Source organism: Podarcis vaucheri (assembly GCF_965113315.1).
Source record: "Podarcis vaucheri genome assembly, chromosome: 3".
NCBI classification, from domain to species: Eukaryota; Metazoa; Chordata; class Lepidosauria; order Squamata; family Lacertidae; genus Podarcis; species Podarcis vaucheri.
In genome coordinates, this window is record NC_138761.1 from 7277334 (window position 1) to 7296323 (window position 18990).

Genomic DNA, 18990 nt, shown 5'->3' on the forward strand with positions numbered 1-18990 from the left:
GATTGTTCTGCAGATAAATCTTGGGATGGTCTGCAAGATGAATAAATTGCCTAGAATGAGTTAAGAAAAAATGGCCTGGACGGTTCAGATGCTGACAGCTGCAGGAAATACCTGCTTGCAGCATTTCCCACTCAGATGCTCAAATGTGTGTTTCAGCATCTTTTTGGCATGGCAACACTATAAGTAGAGAGAACCTCCTTGTTCCATCCAAACTCTCCTCCTTGTGCCTTAGAGTGCCTTCCCTTTGGCAGAGATCTCAGAAGAAACTGCAGCCATGAGGTTCCTTTACCTGAGCTTTGCTCTGGTCTTCATCTTCTTCCACGTTGTTGCAGGTAAGAGGGCACAGGGAGGGAGTATCTGCTGAAGGTCTCAGGTTGAGTCCCAGGTATTTCCCTGGTCGGCAACACTTAAGACCTTCTGCCTGTCAGTGTAGACAGCTATGAGCTTGATGGAACAACAGTCCAACCTGGCAGCTTCCTATCCTATCCAGCTGCTTAAAAAGGGGTGGGGAGGAAAGTATTTTAAAACCTATTTAATAATGAAATTGAATTTGAATACATGACTTTTGCAAAAGCAGAAATGTTCAGGATGCTGACTGAGGCACAAGGTAAATCTTAGGATGATGTGTAAGATAAATAAATGGCTTAGGATCATTTAAGAGAAAGGGGCCTGGAGGGTTCAGATGCTATGCTGACAGTTACCGGATTTGGCACCGCAACACTATAAGTAGAGAGAACCTCCTTGTTCCATCCAAACTCCACTTCCTTCTGCCTTAGAGTGCCTTCCCTTTGGCAGAGATCACAAAGGAAACTGCAGCCATGAGGTTCCTCTACATGAGCTTTACTCTGGTCTTCATCCTCTTCCACGTGGAAATGCAGAAGGTCTCAGCTTGAATCCCAGGTATGTCCCCTGCCAGAGACCCTGAGAAACTGCTATAGGTGGAACAACAGCTTGAATTGGCTGCTTCCTATTCTATCTGGCTGCTTAAAAAGGGGTGGTGGAGGAGGAAAGTATTTAACAATTTATTTAATAATGAAATTGAAATTGAATACATGGCTTTTGCAAAAGCAGAAATGTTCTGGATACAGACTGAGCCACAAGGCAGGTTCCATGGTGGTCATTTATATTGCTGGGAGTTTAGAGGATTTAGTGTGCATGATCCCCAAGTCCTTCCTAATTCCAGAGGTCCTGGATCTAGGAAGAGTAATAATCTGATGAAGGATTCCACTGTAGACCTAACCCAGCAAGTTTCTTTGTTAAAGAATGCCCACAGTTGCCACCTCAGGATCCCATGAGTATTGCCAATGAAGAGATTGTGTCCCCTGGGCAAATGGGTGGGCCTTACTCCCTTCTCAACTGGCTGCTAGCTGAGAATGACTATAGCCAGCACATTTGGGTGTGAGCTGAGCAAAACACATTGGCAACACCACTGGGAAGATTACAGAAAAAAACATTCTCAGAGAGGGCGCAAGTGGCAAGGTATTTCTGAAGCTCAGAACAGCTGTAATTTTGATGTTGAAAGGAATGTTGAAATGCACAGTTAATATGCCCTGTTGAACACAGATGTTGAAAGCAAAGGGGGAACCTTCAGTAGAATGGAATGAAGGCTGACTTAGTGGCCTGTTATGTGGGTATGTGGGTGCATTATCTGCTCATTTTTCTCCCCTTCCATTAGCAACCTGTAAAATTTAGGTTTGGCAGCTGTTCTGAAAAGATCCCAGGAGCAGTAATCATCATCATCATCATCATTATTTTATGCTACCCAAGTGGCTGGGTGTAGCTAAGTGCCAGCCCCCTTACAAGTTTCAGGAATCAGCTGGAGTGTTTGCAGAGAAGGACGACTGATCTGACCCTTGCTAATGTTGGCCAATGAAATAGTAGCTGGCAGGTTGAGAGGCAGCAGAAGCCTGTGAAAGTTGGTCATCCCATTAAATAAGCATGGTTCTGTGTAGGAAAAAGTAGTTGGCAACCCCTTTGCCCCATATTTTTTTTTTAACTTGTCTTCTCTTTTTAACAGGGCAAGTTTTCTGTTTACTATTTGGAGGAACTTGCCAATTCCCAGCAACTACAAACTGCGCCAATGGAGAAATTTACGGGGTCCCCTGTGGCAGCAACGGAACCTGCTGCAGGGGTAAGTGATATCCATTGAGTGGTTTTGTTTTTGCAAAAGAGATAAATATGCAGTAAATAAATATATATAAAAAGGTAAAGGACCCCTGACATTTAAGTCCAGTCGAGAACAACTCTGGGGTTGCTGCACTCCTCTCACTTTACTGACCGAGGGAGCCCCGGTCTGTCTGCAGACAGTCTTTCCAGGTCATGTGGTCAGCATGACAAAGCCGCTTCGGGCAAAACCAGAGTAGTACACGGAAACGTTGTTTACCTTCCCGCTGCAGCAGTACCTATTTATCAACATGCACTTTGACATGCTTTTGAACTGCTAGGTTGGCAGAAGCTGGGACCGAGCAAAGGGAGCTCACCCCATCGTGGGGATTCGAACAGAAACCTTCCAATCGGCAAGCCCAAGAGGCTCGGTGGTTTACATTGCAGCACGACCCGCATCCCCATATATAAACAGGACCCACCCCCACCCCCCGCAATTCAACCATTCTATGTGAAATTGATGATGTCAGTCAAATCAGGACTTCCCATGCCTGGCAATTCAAATCTGTCAAACTCCACCATGAGCTCACCAGCTGGCCTCGGGTAAACCAGGCTTTCACTCTCAGCCTCGATCTCCCCATCGGTATTATGGGACATAATAATACTGACTTTCTGTAACAGAAGGCTTTGAATATTTATTTACTGATTGCATTTATCTCCCACCTTTTTCTCCATGGAGCTCAAGGTGCCTTCTGTGGTTCTTCCTAATTTAATCCTCACAACAACCCTGAGAGGCCCAAGGAGACACTGTGAGCCTCATGATGAGGCTGGATTTGAAGGCTGGTCTCCCATTTCCTGGTCCAGGACCTCAGGCTCTCATACTTGGAAGTGCTCTTCCAATGCTCAAAACAAAACATCAGTCAAACGAATGTTTATGTTTTCATAGAATCATAGAGTTGGGAGAGACCACAAGGGCCATCGAGTCCAGCCCCCTGCCAAGCAGGAAACACCATCAGAGCACTCCTGACATATGGTTGTCAAGCCTCTGCTTAAAGACCTCCAAAGAAGGAGGCTCCACCACACTCCTTGGCAGCAAATTCCACTGTCGAACAGCTCTCACCGTCAGGAAGTTCTTCCTAATGTTTAGGTGGAATCTTCTTTCTTGTAGTTTGGATCCACTTCTTTGGAGCAGCAGAAAACAACCTTTCTCCCTCCTCTATGTGACATCCTTTTATATATTTGAACATGGCTATCATATCACCCCTTAACTTCCTCTTCTCCAGGCTAAACATGCCCAGCTCCCTTAGCCGTTCCTCATAAGGCATCGTTTCCAGCCCTTTGACCATTTTGGTTGCCCTCCTCTGGACACGTTCCAGTTTGTCAGTGTCCTTCTTGAACTGTGGGGCCCAGAACTGGACACAGTACTCCAGGTGAGGTCTGACCAGAGCAGAATACAGTGGCACTATTACTTCCCTTGATCTAGATGCTATACTCCTATTGATGCAGCCCAGAATTGCATTGGCTTTTTTAGCTGCCGCGTCACACAGTTGGCTCATGTCAAGTTTGTGGTCAACCAAGACTCCTAGATTCTTTTCACCTGTACTGCTCTCAAGCCAGGTGTCCCCCATCTTGTATTTGTGCCTCTCATTTTTTTTTTGCCCATGTGCAATACTTTACATTCCTCCCTGTTAAAATTCTTCTTGTTTGTTTTTGCCCAGTTCTCTAATCTGTCAAGGTCATTTTGAAGTGTGATCCTGTCCTCTGGGGTGTTAGCCACCCCTCCTAGTTTGGTGTCATCTGCAAATTTGATCAGGATGCCCTTGAGTCCATCATCCAAGTCGTTGATAAAGATGTTGAATAAGACCGGGCCCAAGACAGAACCCTGTGGCACCCCACTAGACACTCTTCTCCAGGATGAAGAGGAACCATTGATGAGACCCTTTGGGTTGGGTCAGTCAGCCAGTTACAAATCCATTGAGTGGTAGCATAGTCAAGACCGCATTTTACCAGCTTCTTTACAAGAATATCATGGGGCACCTTGTCAAAAGCCTTGCTGAAATCAAGGTAGGCTACATCCACTGCATTCCCTTCACCTACCAGGCTTGTAATTCTGTCAAAAAACGAGATCCGGTTAGTCTGACATGACTTATTTTTCAGAAATCCATGCTGACTATTGGTGATCACAGCATTCCTTTCTAGGTGCTCACAGACTGTTTGCATAATGATCTGCTCCAGAATCTTCCCTGGTATTGATGTCAAACTGACTGGGCGGTAATTATCTGGGTCCTCTCTTTTCCCCTTTTTGAAAATAGGGACAACATTTGCCCTCCTCCAGTCTGCCGGGACTTCGCCTGTTCTCCAGGAATTCTCAAAGATGACTGCCAGTGGTTCTGAGATCACATCTGCCAGTTCTTTTAATACTCTTGGATGCAGTTCATCTGGCCCTGGAGACTTGAATACATCAAAACTAGCCAAGTATTCTTGTACTATCTCCTTAGTTATTCTGGGCTGTGAATCATTTGCTCCAAATTCTTCAGGTCAGGCATTGTTTTCTTTATCGGAGAAGACTGAGGCAAAGAAGGCATTGAGGAGTTCAGCCCTTTCTGTATCCCCTGTTTGCATTTCACCATCTTCTCCTCTGAGTGACCCCACTGTTTCTTTGTTCTTCCTTTTGCTACAAACATACCCATAAAAGCCTTTTTTGTTGCTTTTAACCTCTCTAGCAAGCCTGAGTTCATTCTGTTCTTTAGCTTTTCTGACTTTGTGTCTACATGTGCTGGTTATTTGTTTGAATTCCTCTTTGGTGGTTTCCCCCCTTTTCCATTTTTTGTACACATCCTTTTTAAATCTTAACTCAGTTAAAAGTTCTTCAGATAGCCACCCTGGCTTCTTTAGGCACCTTCCATGTTTCCATCTCATTGGTATTGCCTGACGTTGTGCTTTTAGTATCTCCCTCTTAACAAACTCCCAGCCATCATGAACTCCCTTTCCTTTTAGTATTACTGTCCATGGGATCTCACCCAGCACTTCCCTAAGTTTTATGAAGTCGGCTTTCTTAAAGACAAGAAATTGAGCCCTAGTATGCTTGGCTGCTCCTTTCCGCTGTATAGTAAACTTCAGAAGAGCATGATCACTCGCGCCTAATGATCCTTCCACTTCTACCCCACTAACCAGGTCATCAACATTGGTTAGGACCAGATCTAAAATGGCTGTTCCTCTTGTTGCTTCTCCCACTTTCTGGACAATGAAGTTGTCTGCAAGGCCAGTGAGGAATCTGTTTGACCTTATGCTCTTGGCTGAGTTTGACGTCCAACAAATATCCGGGTAATTGAAGTCCCCCATTACTACTATCTCCCTTCCTTTTGCATGCTTGGCCATCTGTTCCAGGAAGGCATCATCTATGTCCTCCATTTGGCTTGGGGATCTAGAGTAAACTCCCACAATGAGGTCTCTGTTATTCTTCTCTCCCTTAATTTTGACCCAAATGCTCTCACTTTGGCTTTGAGGTTCTAAATCTTGGATCTCTTCACAGGTATACACATCCCTGACATATAACGCCACTCCTCCTCCTTTCTTGTTTGGTCTGTTTCTCTGAAATAGATTGTATCCCTCCATTATTACATTCCAATCGTGGGACTTATCCCGCCAGGTTTCAGTGATGCCTATTATGTCATATTTAGTTTGCTGTACCAAGAGCTCAAGCTCATCTTGTTTATTTCCCATGCTTTGCGCATTAGTGTACAGACATTGAAGTCTATTAATTATTCCCCCGTGTCTCTTATTTAAGGATTTTTTCCTCCCACCACTAGGTCTGCGTGCTCTTTCTCCATTTGGTCTATGACATTTGGATGATCATCTTCATCAATTGATAGACTCCTACCTTCAGGAGCACTGTCTCCCTCCCCCACAGTTTAAAGCCCTCCTGATGAGGTTTCTGAGATTTTTGGCAAAAACATTCCTCCCAAGTGTTGTGAGGTGCAGCCCATCGCTTGCCAGAAGTCCATCTTCAAGAATCTGCAGTCCGTGATCTAAGAATCCAAACCGTTCCTGTTTACACCATTTGTGAAGGCAGCTGTTCACTTCCACTATTTTTCCCTCTCTCCCTGGGCCACGTCGTTCAACTGGGAGGACAGATGAGATGACAATTTGTGCATTTAATTGCTTCAATTTCCTGTCCAGAGCCTCGTAGTCTCTTTTGATCTTCTGGAGGCTATTGCTTGCAGTGTCATTGGTTCCCACATGAACCAAGAGGAAGGGGTATTTGTCAGTGGGTTTTATGATTCCTTGCAGTCATTCAGTTACATCTTGGATCTTAGCCCCGGGGAGACAGCACACTTTTTGAGACATCTTGTCAGGCCCACAGATCACTGCTTCTGTTCCCCTCAGTAAGGAATCCCTAATCACCACTACACGCCTCCTCTTAGGTTTTGCACAAGAAGTCCTTACAAATAATGACAATTTAATTCCCTCTGTTTTGCACAGATGAAACTCTATTCTGTAAACTCTCAGGAGGATTTTGCCAGAGCCCAAGGACTGCAAACTGTACCTTTGGAGAGATTACAAACACCTCCTGTAGTACTAATGCACACTGCTGTAGAAGTAAGTGGTACCCATGACTTGGTGGTCCCACTCGTGCAAATGTTTGCTAATTTTTAATCCTGTTTTCCTGATCTACACTCTACATCTTCACTGGAGAAAGCAGGGCTTTGCTTGTGATAAAGGAAATAATCACAGATCAGTGTATGGATCAGAGCAGCTGATAATACGCTCAGTGCATATTAATTCTATTTTTAGAAGGAAAAAGATGCATTCAATTTTGATGCAGCACTTCTAGGTTCTGCATCTTCTTTTAAGCATTAGAGCCTCAAGGTTTTCATCTGTGCACAGGGAATTTTGATGCCACAGATGTTCATATGCGTGCAAACTGTGCAAGCTGCACTTCCCATGGGCAGTAAAAAGTGGCCACTCCGATCTAACTCTCCAAAATGTTAAGACAGCGCTGAGTAAGTGGGGATGAGCCAGCAGTCTGCACCTGCTGAAGGAACACAAATATGATTTGGCAACAAAGATTCCCACTTCATTCTGCATTCACCAGAACTCAGCTGAAGTACAAAAATAATGTTGACCGGAGCATCAGTCAAATCAGGACTTCCCATGCCTGACAATCCAAGTCTGTGAGACTCCACGATGAGCTCACCAGCTGGCCTATGGATAACCATACTTTCACTCTCAGCCTCGATCTCCCCATCGGCATTATGGGACATAAGAATACTGACTTGCTGTTACAGAAGGGCATTGAATATTTTTTCATTGCATTTATATCCCAGGTTCTTCTCAATGGAGCTCAAAGTGGCTTCTATGGTTCTTCTTAATTTAATCACAACAACCCTGCAAGGAAGATTAGGCTAAAAGTGAGTGACTGGCCCAAGGCCACTCTGTGAGCCTCATGATGAGGCTGGATTTGAAGGCTGGTCTCCCATTTCCTAGTCCAGGACCTCAGGCTCTCATACTTGGAAGTGCTCTTCCAATGCTCAAAACAAAACACCCGTCAAATTAACGTTTCTGTATTGCACAAGGAGTTCTCTCAAATAATGAAAATCTACTTCCCTCTCTTTTGCACAGATGAACCTACATTGTGTACAGTCTTGGGAGGAGTTTGCCAGGCCCCAAGGACTGCGAACTGTACTTTTGGAGCGATTAGAACCGTCTCCTGTGGCCCTAATGCACGCTGCTGTAGGAGTAAGTGATACCCAGGATTGGTCCCACTCACATGTGAATGTTTGCTGATTTTTAATCCTGATTTCCTGATCTACACTCTGCATCTTCACTGGAGGAAGCAGGGCTTTGCTTGTGCTAAAGGAAATAATCACTGATCAGTATATGGATCAGAGTAGCTGATAATATGCTCAGGGCATATTAATTTATATTTTTAGAAGTCAAAAGTTGGATTCAGTTTTGATGCAGCCCTTCTAGGTTCTGCATCTTCTTTTAAGCATTCGAGCCTCAAGGTTTTCATCTGTGCACAGGGAATTTCGATGCCACAGATGTTCATATGGGGGCAAACTGTGCAAGCTGCTCTTTCCATGGGAAGTAAAAAGTGGCGGCTCCGATCTAACTCTCCAAAATGTTAAGGCAGCGCTGAGTAAGTGAGGATGAGCCAGCAGTCTGCTGCTGCTGAAGGAACACAAATATGATTTGGCAACAAAGATTCCCACTTCATTCTGCACTCACCAGAACTCACCTGAAGTACAAAAATAATGTTGACCGGAGCATCAGTGAAATCAGGACTTCCCATGCCTGACAATCCAAGTATGCGAGACTCTACCATGAGATCACCAGCTGGCCTATGGATAACCACACTTTCACTCTCAGCCTCAATTTCCCCATCAGCATTATGGAACATAATAATACTGATATTTTTTCATTGCATTTATATCCCAGGTTCTTCTCAATGGAGCTCAAAGTGGCTTCTATGGTTCTTCTTAATTTAATCCTCACAACAACCCTGCAAGGGAGATTAGGCTGAGATTGAGTGATTGGCCCAAGGCCACTCTGTGAGCCTCATGATGAGGCTGGATTTGAAGGCTGGTCTCCCATTTCCCAGTGCAGGACCTCAGGCTCTCATACTTGGCAGTGCTCTTCCAATGCTCAAAACAAAATGCCCGTCAAATTAACGTTTCTGTATTGCACAAGGAGTTCTCTCAAATGATGAAAATCTACTTCCCTCTCTTTTGCACAGATGGACCCCCATTGTGTAGATTCTCGGGAGGTTTTTGCCAGGCCCCAAGGACTGCGAACTGTACCTTTGGAGAGATTACAAACGCCTCCTGTGGTTCTAATGAACGCTGCTGCAGGAGTAAGTGATACCCATGAGTTGGTCCCACTCACGTGTGAATGTTTGCTCATTTTTAATCCTGATTTCCTGATCTACACTCTGCATCTTCACTGGAGGAAGCAGAAGCAGGGCTTTGTTTGTGCTAAAGGAAATAGTGGACAATCACTTTATAAATCAGGACATATTAACCCTATTTTTAGATTTCTAAATTTGGATTCAGTTTTGATTCAGCACTTCTAGGTTCTGCATCTTCTTTTAAGCATTAGAGCCTCAAGGTTTTCCTCTGTGCACAGGGAATTGTGATACCACATATCATATGGGTGCAAACTGTGCAGGCTGCACTTCCCATGGGCAGTAAAAACTGGTGGCTCTTATCTAACTTTCCAAAATGTTAAGACTCAGTAAAGGAGGATGAACCGGCCGTCTGCTGCTGCTGCAAGAACGCATATGTGATTTGGCTACAAAGAGTCCCGTTTCATTCTGCACTTTCCAGACCTCACCTAAAGTAAAAAAATACATCACAATATCCAGTAGAACCGGAGCTAGAAACCTCATGCTCCCTAAGGACCTGAACCAGGGGAGGAATTCTTGAATGCTAGCAATGGTGATAGTTACAGGTAGGCAGCTGTGTTGGTCTGCTGTAGTCAAAACAAAATGAAAAAAATCCTTCAGTAGCACCTTAGAGATCAACTAAGTTTGTTATTGGTATGAGCTTTTGTGTGCACGCACACTTCTTCAGATACAGACAATGGTGATAGTTCATTCTGCCTCTTAGAAATACTGGAGAAATGAATTGAAAAGCAACTGCAATCTGAAGCTGGAGATGAGAAATAATTTAATAGATCTATTCTAGCCTGTGATGGAGTCCTCAAAGTCAGCAGCTGCCAGCAGCCCATCCTGATATCCAGGATGGGCCAGGGGATGTCGGCATTGATCTTGCAAATTCCTCTGAGAGCTCTTCTGGGGCTGGGCCTGCATGTCCTCTTCCTTTCTGCTACAGATTCCTTAAATGTTCCATTGAGTCCTTCCAACACGACAATTCTATGATCCTCCCTCATCTCCTGAAGGTGAGCAATCTGACTCCAGGCTCCTGAAAGTGCAAACGATTACAGATTTCCTTCTTTCTTTTATTCAGGACAATAATCAATGTAAGAGGAAATGGGGGGTTCTGCCAGGAGGAACTCACCAAACGCTGCCCATCTGGTCTAACTCTTCCAGCTTACTGTGGCTTCAATGCACAATGCTGTGCCCTTGAGTGACATCAGTGAGCAGCCCACATCCATAGGTATGAAAGCCTGATTACTATGCTGATTCTTCTGGATCTTTGCTTGTGGAAGTGGGCCTGATCAATCCATTTGTGAAGCAAACAATGAAACAAAGATCAGTTTGTTCTGATGATCCTCTAATTAAACACATATTAACCTGCAAATCTAAAATTGTATTTTTTTCATTTTTTTTTAAAAAAAACATTTATGACTAAATATGACCCACTTCCAGTGGAAGCGCATCATATCTGCCCAAGATTCCTCTTGACTGAAGTTTTCATCCCTGTGTCCCAGGAGGAGATAACTGCAGCTAATGATTTTCATGCACCCAGGCAGAGCTTGGGTTTCGCTGCCCAGTTGGTTATGTGAACACGGGTGGGATAGGCTGAACTCAACCCAGACTGGAGCCATGACCTAAATGGAGCTGATTATTCAGGAGCCACTGCCTTGTAGGTGCCCATAGGTCACTGAGAGTGGTATTTAATGCTGCTGAATGCACATCAGGTTTATTGATTTCTATGGGTGTACTCTGAGTAGGACTCTGAATTTTCTGAAGGGGTGTTTTCTGGGATTTTGAGAATGAAAGAAGGAACTCAGGGAGGTGCCAGGGAGGAGGTGGGACTGAAGAGTCGGGAAGGGCTATTGCTGCCTAGTGATCAAGATCCCAGATTCAATCATTGATCTGGGTCTTTCTTTTCAACTTTAATTTACATACATTAATTCATAACATAGCCAAGTGTAATTGCAGATGCCAATTAAAATAAAATACAAGCAGAAAAGGATATCTAAAGTTCAACACATAGGAACACATATCCATGCCACTTTCAATTTGTTTGTTTAGACATTTCTCTCCCAACTTTCCCCAAGGAACTCAAGGCGATGTACATCATTTTCTCCCATGAGCCCATGTCTCCCAGGTCTTAGACTAATACCATGCTGGTGACGTTGCCCTTAGTTCCTTGGCCACCACTACCTAAAAGGCCCTCAGCCTGCTTCCCTGTAACCTCGCCTCTCGCAATGAAGGAAATGCCAGAAGGTCCTTGGAGTTGGACCTCCGTGTCGGGGCTGAATGATGAGGGTAGATATGCTCCTTCAGGTATACTTCCACAATGGGATCATTGACTAGTTAGGAAGACTCCAGGGAGGAGAAGGAATCAGCAGTGGAAAGGAGAAACAATGTCAGGAAACCAGGTTGGGGCACTGAAATGGACTGAGGAAAGGGTATGTTTTTGGGGGGCGGGGAGGTAGTGTCGGTGGCTACCTTGAGCGCGCTCAGCTCATCCTCATGCTGCTTATAATTTCCTCCCCCTCTCCCTTTGGCTTCAACCCACACAGAATAAACCAGGGCTTGTGGGAATTGCAGTTCATGGATGATGAGAATTGTAGTCCAACAATAATCGGTGGGTCACAGGTCAACTATGCCTGATGTCAAGACAAGATTGCTTATCCATCAACAGTTCTGATTCAACTGAGACATCCTGGAATTATAGAAGCTATGCCCGTTTCTGATTGGATGTCCCTTTTTTTGTGCTGAGCTCCCTTGCCAGTCATCTGGCTCTTGTGAGAGCTCAGCACCCAAAGACAAATGTCTTTGGTGGGGAAAAAGGTGGCTGCGCTTTAGTCCATGGAAGCAGAGGAGGAGGGGGAGCTGCTGGTGATGCAGGTCAGGCTGCCCCCACTGGACCCATTCGCCATGCTTCCTCTGCCCAATGCTGCCCCCACTGGAGGGGGTGGAGAACCACTGAAGAGGGGAAGCCCCAGCTCATTTGCCCGGGAGTATGGCACTGAAAGTCGCAAGTCTCAAGTTTAATTGGCTGAATGTTGGAGAGTCTGAGATTTTGTTATCTAACAATCCATCCATGTTCCCTGTGCTAATGTTTGGTTGTCTGCCTAAAATTCCAGTAAAATGGGCAAGCCCCAGGTGTGTCATAGCTTAGAAACACTGAACAGAACAGAAAGCTGGATTCCAGAAACTACTGAACCAACCATTTGCCAAATTTTCTTCCGGATCTTCTGTTATGGTTGCCGGTGCACAGAGACATCGGAGGACAGCCAGTGCGAGCCCTGCTCAAGATATGCTATAAATTGGGTAAAGTCGGTATCGCTTCATATAAGTAACAGCGACTTTATTTATTCAGCTAAGAACTATCAGTTCCATATTTGCAGAGGGTCAATTAGAAATTTAGGTATACTCATACCAATGGATATTACCGAATTTGTAGCATGTAATTCAACCAAAATGATCAATGAGTTTTCTTTATATATTCATAGATGGGAGTTATTTAACCTGCCCTTGTGTGGAAGGGTTAATACTCTCAAACGAACATTATGTTCGGATATTTCCGTTCCACCTTAAAAGGGAGCAGGCTTTGTGAGTCACAGAGTCTGCACATATCCTGTTGACAGGATGTTTATGTTCTGCTGTTCCTTTCGATTTAGCAGTCGGTCAGAGACGCTGACTCAGAACGGTCATGTTTTCCTTTGTTCTGTTCAACGCTAAATAAAGTCTGTAAATTCTGCTCTTCTGCGGTGCAAGCTTTCTGGCTGTGTTTTCTGCTGATAAAGAGTGTGCACGAGCCCCGGAATGCAGCCTATCTATTTCTGAGGCTTTGTGTCGCTAATTGCTGGATCTGCGTGACTACGGGAGATCGATGGATGTCCGGCAGCCAGCTTGGGGCCATGATGGACTATATCTCCCTGGCAGTTTCCCAACAACAAGGTTATGGGCCCAGATTCACAGCACCTACAGAAGAGTAAAACTGCAACAGACTGCGTAAGAGAGGTATGTGGGAAAAGCTGGGAAAAGCGAAAGAAAGGGAGGCTTTTCTGTTTACCTCGGCAAGGAGCCTTTGGAACTCCGGCAGATTAATGGCTCTGGGAGCCGGGCCAGAGAGGCTTCGTGATTAATGAGCTGCCAAGATAAGGAGTCTCTGAAGTTATAAAGGCTCACGGCTCAAGTAAAAAGCTGGAATGGAGTTTTTCCACACTTTTGAAGCTTCAGAGGCCACTCAGTGTCCTAAGTTACATGGGCAGAATTATGAAACCTGGGCAAAATGGTGTGAAAGTTTGCTGCGTCAGTTTGGGGTGTGGCATACCGTATTTGAGCCCCCCCCCCCCGGTTCCTCTGACAGAGAGATGGAAAGCCGATGATTCGAAGGCGATAGACGTAATAGTCTTATCCGTATCTCTTGAGGAAATTAAGATGCTTGCTGGCAACACCACTGCACATGGGATGTGGAATGCTTTGAAAGCTGCTCACCAGCCAGTCATCCCAGCCCAGAGTTTGACTGCATCGGAGGTCCTAGCTGTTTCCCAGAATGCGAGTGAATGCAGGGATGCTGAGGGCACCGGTTGCAAGTTGCAGGGGGAGCTGACCGTCACGTCATCCCAGGCAGCATTCCAGCCTCCAGGGGGAGCCAAGGAGTCGGCAGCTGAGAGCTCTGTTTCTCATGGGAGCCAAGGTCATCGCCTTTGCAGAGGCCGGAAAGGCAAAGGTAAACAGAGGCAGGCGTCTGCAGATGGCCCGAAGCAGAGGGAGGGTGAAGAGCCCGCGCCAGGGAAAAACAAGGCTATGTTTGCTGGCACAGCTTCACCAAAGTCTAAAGGCACGTCTGCTGGCCAGGAGCAGGGTGGCAAGCTGCAAAAGCCCACACCGGTGGAAAACAAGGGTTTGCTTGCTGTAAAGACTGCTCCAACAGCCAAAGGCAGATTTGTTGTCGATTCAGGTGCGAGCCGCCACGTCACGAAGGATCGCCACCTGTTTATCTCCTTCACACCTCAAGAAGGTGAGATCCACCTGGCTGACGGAAAGATGTTGCAAATCGCAGGAGAAGGGACTGTGAAACTTGCAAGTCTGCACACTACCATCAGTAATGTACTTTTTGTTCCAGGAGCTGCGAGCAACTTGCTCAGTGTCCCACAGCTTACTGGGCATGGTTTTCAGATTTCCTTCAAGAGGAGCGTCTGTGTCATCAGTAAAGGCAAAGAGGACTATTTGCATGCAAAGTTTATGGATGGTTTGTTCCATATAACTTATGACGACACTGCTGTTGTATCTAATGCTGATTCTTGTTGTGTTGCACAAACTAACAAAGTTCTTCATGCAGGTTGCATTCACGATGCGCATTGAAGGTTTTGTCACCTCTCTTGGAAGGCACTGGCCAAGATGCCAGAGGTGGTTGAGGGTTTGAACATCAAACCCTGTAAATTTCACATGAAGTGTGTATCTTGTGCAGAGAACAAGGTGAAGGTTGCTCCAAAAGGCAAGGATTCTAGCAGGCAGGCTTCCAAACCCTACCAGCTAGTGCATGCAGACCTGGTTGGGCCACTTGCGCCCTCTTTAGGAGGAGCAAGGTACTTCATGGTTCTAATTGATTCTTTTTCCAGGTACATTCATGTGTATTTGCTCGAACAGAAATCGCGAGCGTTTCCGAAGTTTAAGGAATTCTGTGCTTGGTTGGAGAATGTGCACGGTAAACGTATTTCTTGTTTGTTTACTGATCGGGGCGGGGAGTTCACTTCTCAGCAGTTTGAAGCTTTCCTGACTGAGAAGGGAATCCAGCATAACATGTCAACGCCCAGATCGCCATGGATGAATGGGCTTGCGGAGCGAGCAAATCAGACATTGCTGCAAGGAATCAAAACCTTGTTGCATGATGCCAATCTCCCTGATAAGTTTTTTGGGGAAGCTTTGTCTAGTACACAGATCTGAGAGAGCCACGAAGGGCAGACCTCCAAAGAGGTATGCTGATGAGTTTGCTAAGACAGCAACTGCTGTTCTTAGTAGCTCAGAGAAGGTGTGGGAACCTTCAAGCTTCAAAGAGGTTCAGGAGTTAACCTCTAAAGATGCTGAACCTTGGCTTAATGCCATGAAGGCTGAAGTTGATTCCTTGAACAGGAACCAAACTTGGGAACTGGTACCGGTAGTCCCAGGAATGAGACTGGTTGGCAGCAAATGGGTCTTCAAGGCAAAGACAGACCAGAATGGCAAGGTAGTCAGACACAAAGCCAGATTGGTTGTCAGAGGTTTTTAACAGGTACCAGGACAGGATTACCACGAGACCTACTCACCCACCATCAAAAATGAGAGCATTCGGCTGATGCTCAAGATCGCTGCGGAGGAGAAACTGCATGTTTCCCATCATGACATTAATACAGCTTTTTTGTACAGGATTTTGAACGAGGAGCTGTTTATGCTTCCACCAGACGGGATGCAGACACAGAAGGGAATGGTCTGTAAACTGCGGAAATCCTTATATGGTCTCAAGCAGAGTGCCAGGTGTTGGAACACAAAGCTCACTGAGACATTGCTTTCTCTAGGTTTTCACCAGGGCAAAGCTGATCCGTGTGTTTGTCAAGGAGGAGGGGCAAAACAAACTGTATTGTTTATGTTACAGATAAACATAAACATTATGTTACAGACTTGTACATTGACTGATTCTGCCACAGAATCCAAACAGATGTGACCAGAAAACACCATCGCTTACAACAAAATCTTAAACCATGCTGAAAGGAGAGGCATAGATAATCTTTTTTTTGGTCTTTAAGGTGCTACTGGAAGTAATTTTTTTGTATTGTTTATGTTTTGTTGATGATCTTCTGATGTTTTGGAAGAATCAGGCTTTGTACCAAAGCACCCTAGCTCAGCAGAAGGAGCACTTTGACATGAAGGATCTTGGTGAGGTATCCAACTATCTTTCTCTGCAGGTGGAGAGGGACCAAGCAGGTAATTTTCTGGTACACCAAACACAGAAAATTACTGATGTATTAACCAGGTTGAATTTGGTTGATGCAAACCCAGCAGACACACCGATGGTGACAGGTTACCAGGTAGACAGTATTGCTGAAGTGTTTTCTGACACAACGCTGTACAGATGCATTCTAGGCAAGTTGAATTTCATTGCCAGATGTTCAAGACCTGACATAGCTGTAAGCTGTAACCTGCTTAGCAGACATGCCAACAATCCTACGGTTCAGGATTGGAAAGCTCTGAAGCGCATAGCCCGCTATTTGAAAGGGACTATGCACTACAGGCTGAGGTTCACCAGTCAGAAGACTGGAGGTCTTGAAATCTTTGCAGATGCAAGTTTTGGAAGTGACACCACGGATGGTACAAGCACTTCTGGGGTATGCTACATGTACAACCACTGCCTGTTTGACTGGTTGTGCAGGAAGCAGACAACAGTGAACCTAAGTTCCTGTGAAGCAGAACTCAATGCTCTGTCATTTTCACTCATGGATTGTGAATGGTTGATGCAACTGTTTAAGGGCATCAGGGTGTCTGTGAAATGTCCTGTACAAGTATATCAAGACAATAGATCGTGTTTGGCTTTGCTGAACTCCGAGAGTTGCAAGCAGAGAACCAAGTACTTGCAGATTAAGCTACATCGTGCAAGAGAGTGTATTCAGAAAGGACTCATTCAGGTGTCCTACATGCCAGGAAATGAAATTCCTGCTGATCTGTTGTCTAAGGTTGTTAACAGAGAACTGCTTAAGGTTTATGTACAAAGGTTGCAATTGGGTTGAACCACAGGTACTACAGGTTACACGGAAAGGGGGAGGATGTTAGGATATTTCCGTTCCACCTTAAAAGGGAGCAGGCTTTGTGAGTCACAGAGTCTGCGCATGTCCTGTTCACAGGATGTTTATGTTCTGCTGTTCCTTTCAATTTAGCAGTCGGTCAGAGACACTGACTCAGAACGGTCATGTTTTCCTTTGTTCTATTCAACGCTAAATAAAGTCTGTAAATTATGCTCTTCTGCGGTGCAAGCTTTCTGGCTGTGTTTTCTGCTGATAAAGAGTGTGCACGAGCCCCGGAATGCAGCCTATCTATTTCTGAGGCTTCGTGTCGCTAATTGCTGGATCTGCGTGACTACGGGAGATCGATGGACGTCCAGCAGCCGGCTTGGGGGCATGATGGACTATATCTCCCTGGCAGTTTCCCAACACATTATTCCCAGAATAATCTATAGTGTGAGTAGAATTCCAGGTCATATATGTAGTAAATATTTCCAGAAAAGGAATTCCTTAATTAGGAAATGTCTATGGGGTTCTACAACTCCAAGAATATCCTTACTAAAAATGTAATTATCAATTTGACCAGAGGAGCAGAGGAGGCCTGTCCAATGGTCAAGGCTCTGGAGACCGAACCTTATGTGGAAGATGGCTGAAGGAGCTGGGTATGTTGAGCTTGCAAATGAGGAGACTGAGAGGCGACATGATAGCCATCTCAAGGACTGTCACATGGAAGAGGAAGCAAGCTTGTTTTCCTCTGCCTTGGAGGGTGGGACTCTAACCAATTGGTTCAAGTTACAAGAAAAGGATTCTGACTAGATATATGGGGGGAAATTAATAAAAGTAAGATCTGTTCAACAGTGGAACGGTCTCCCTCAGGAGGTTGTGGACGCTCCTTCCTTGGAGGTTATTAAGCAGAGGTTGGGTGGCCATCTGTCAGGGATGCTTTAGCTGAGATTCCTGCATCGCAGGGGGCTGGAGTAGATGACCCTTGGGGTCCCTTCCAATTCTGATTCTGTAATTCTATCACTATATAAAGAAACCTCATTAGGTACTTTTTTTACATTACATACGGCTAGTTAGGTGATATCCTTTGGTATGGTTATACCTAAATATCTAATTGATTCTCTGCAAATATGGAACTAATAATTCTTAGCTGAATCAATAAAGACACCTTTACTTCCAGGAAGCAATTCCTACTTTGCCCAATTTATAGAATAACAAGAAGTATGACCAAAATGATCTATCATTTGCATCAATTTTGGAAAAGAAGTCATGGAAAAAGGAAATGAAATTTACTGCTCCTTATACACTTATAGAAAATCATTTTAAAATGAGGTACAGGTCTTATTGAATGCCAAATAAACTGGCCAAGATGTATAAAAATGTGTGAAGTAAATGTTGGAAATGTAAGCAAATAGATGGCTCATTCTTCTATATGTGATGGACATGCAAATAAGCTAAAGGTTTTGGGAAAACAATATATAATGAAATGAAGAAAATGTTGAAATGGGCTATTCCCAAAAAGCCTGAATCTATTTATGTACAGTAGCTAGAATATCATATGCACAGAAATTAAGAGATCACAATGATGAATGGAAGAATGGAGGCCTTTTGTGGACTTAAAAAAGAAATTGTAGTCAGATGAAATTGTGGGCAGGATAAAAGCCGTGGAGGAAAAATAATAAAATAACTTTAGTACAGAATTTTTTTTATATAGATAAAGATATAATGCAGTAGAAAGTATTTGAGTAGAAACATTGAAGAAGTGGAGGAGGAGGAGGAGTTTGTATTTGATACCCGCTCTATCACTACCCGAAGGAGTCTCAAAGGGGCTAACATTCTCCTTTCCCTTCCTTCCCTACAACAAACACTCTGTGAGGTGAATGAGGCTGAGAGACTTCAGAGAAGTGTGACTAGCCCAATGTCCCCCAGCAGCTGCATGTGGAGGAGAGGGGAAGCGAACCCGGTTCACCAGATTACGAGTCCACTGCTCTTATCCACTACACTACACTGGGCTCTCTGTGAGGGTGGGAAGTCAATTTATGAAACAATGTGACTATTTGATAGGAATATCATTGTGAATATGTTTGGGGGGAAATAATAAAGAATTATACTACACATAAGAGAGAATGGTCTACACTGACACACAACAGTTCTTCAGGGTTTCTGGATGGGGAAATACCTGGGACTGAACCTGAGACCTTCTGCATTTGCAGCAGATGCTCCCTCCCTGTGCCCTCTTACCTGCAACAACATGGAAGAAGATGAAGA

The 18990-nt window shown here is 44.7% G+C and overlaps 2 long non-coding RNA genes across 3 annotated transcripts in view; both read left to right on the forward strand.

Annotated features, from left to right (window-relative positions):
- The first annotated feature begins 201 nt into the window (after positions 1-201).
- LOC309529665 overlaps positions 202-18990 on the forward strand; it is a 65098-nt gene continuing 46309 nt past the window's right edge. The window contains exon 1 of the long non-coding RNA XR_014218271.1: positions 202-332. This is a non-coding gene — a long non-coding RNA (uncharacterized lncRNA). The remainder of the gene's footprint in view (positions 333-18990) is intronic.
- LOC309529747 lies at positions 7600-10344 on the forward strand. Of its 2 annotated transcripts, none has more exons than XR_014218409.1 (3): positions 7600-7842; positions 8843-8963; positions 10074-10344. It is a non-coding gene; the product is annotated as an uncharacterized lncRNA (long non-coding RNA). The 2 variants fall into 2 exon arrangements; XR_014218410.1 differs by having other exon boundaries at positions 8843-8959.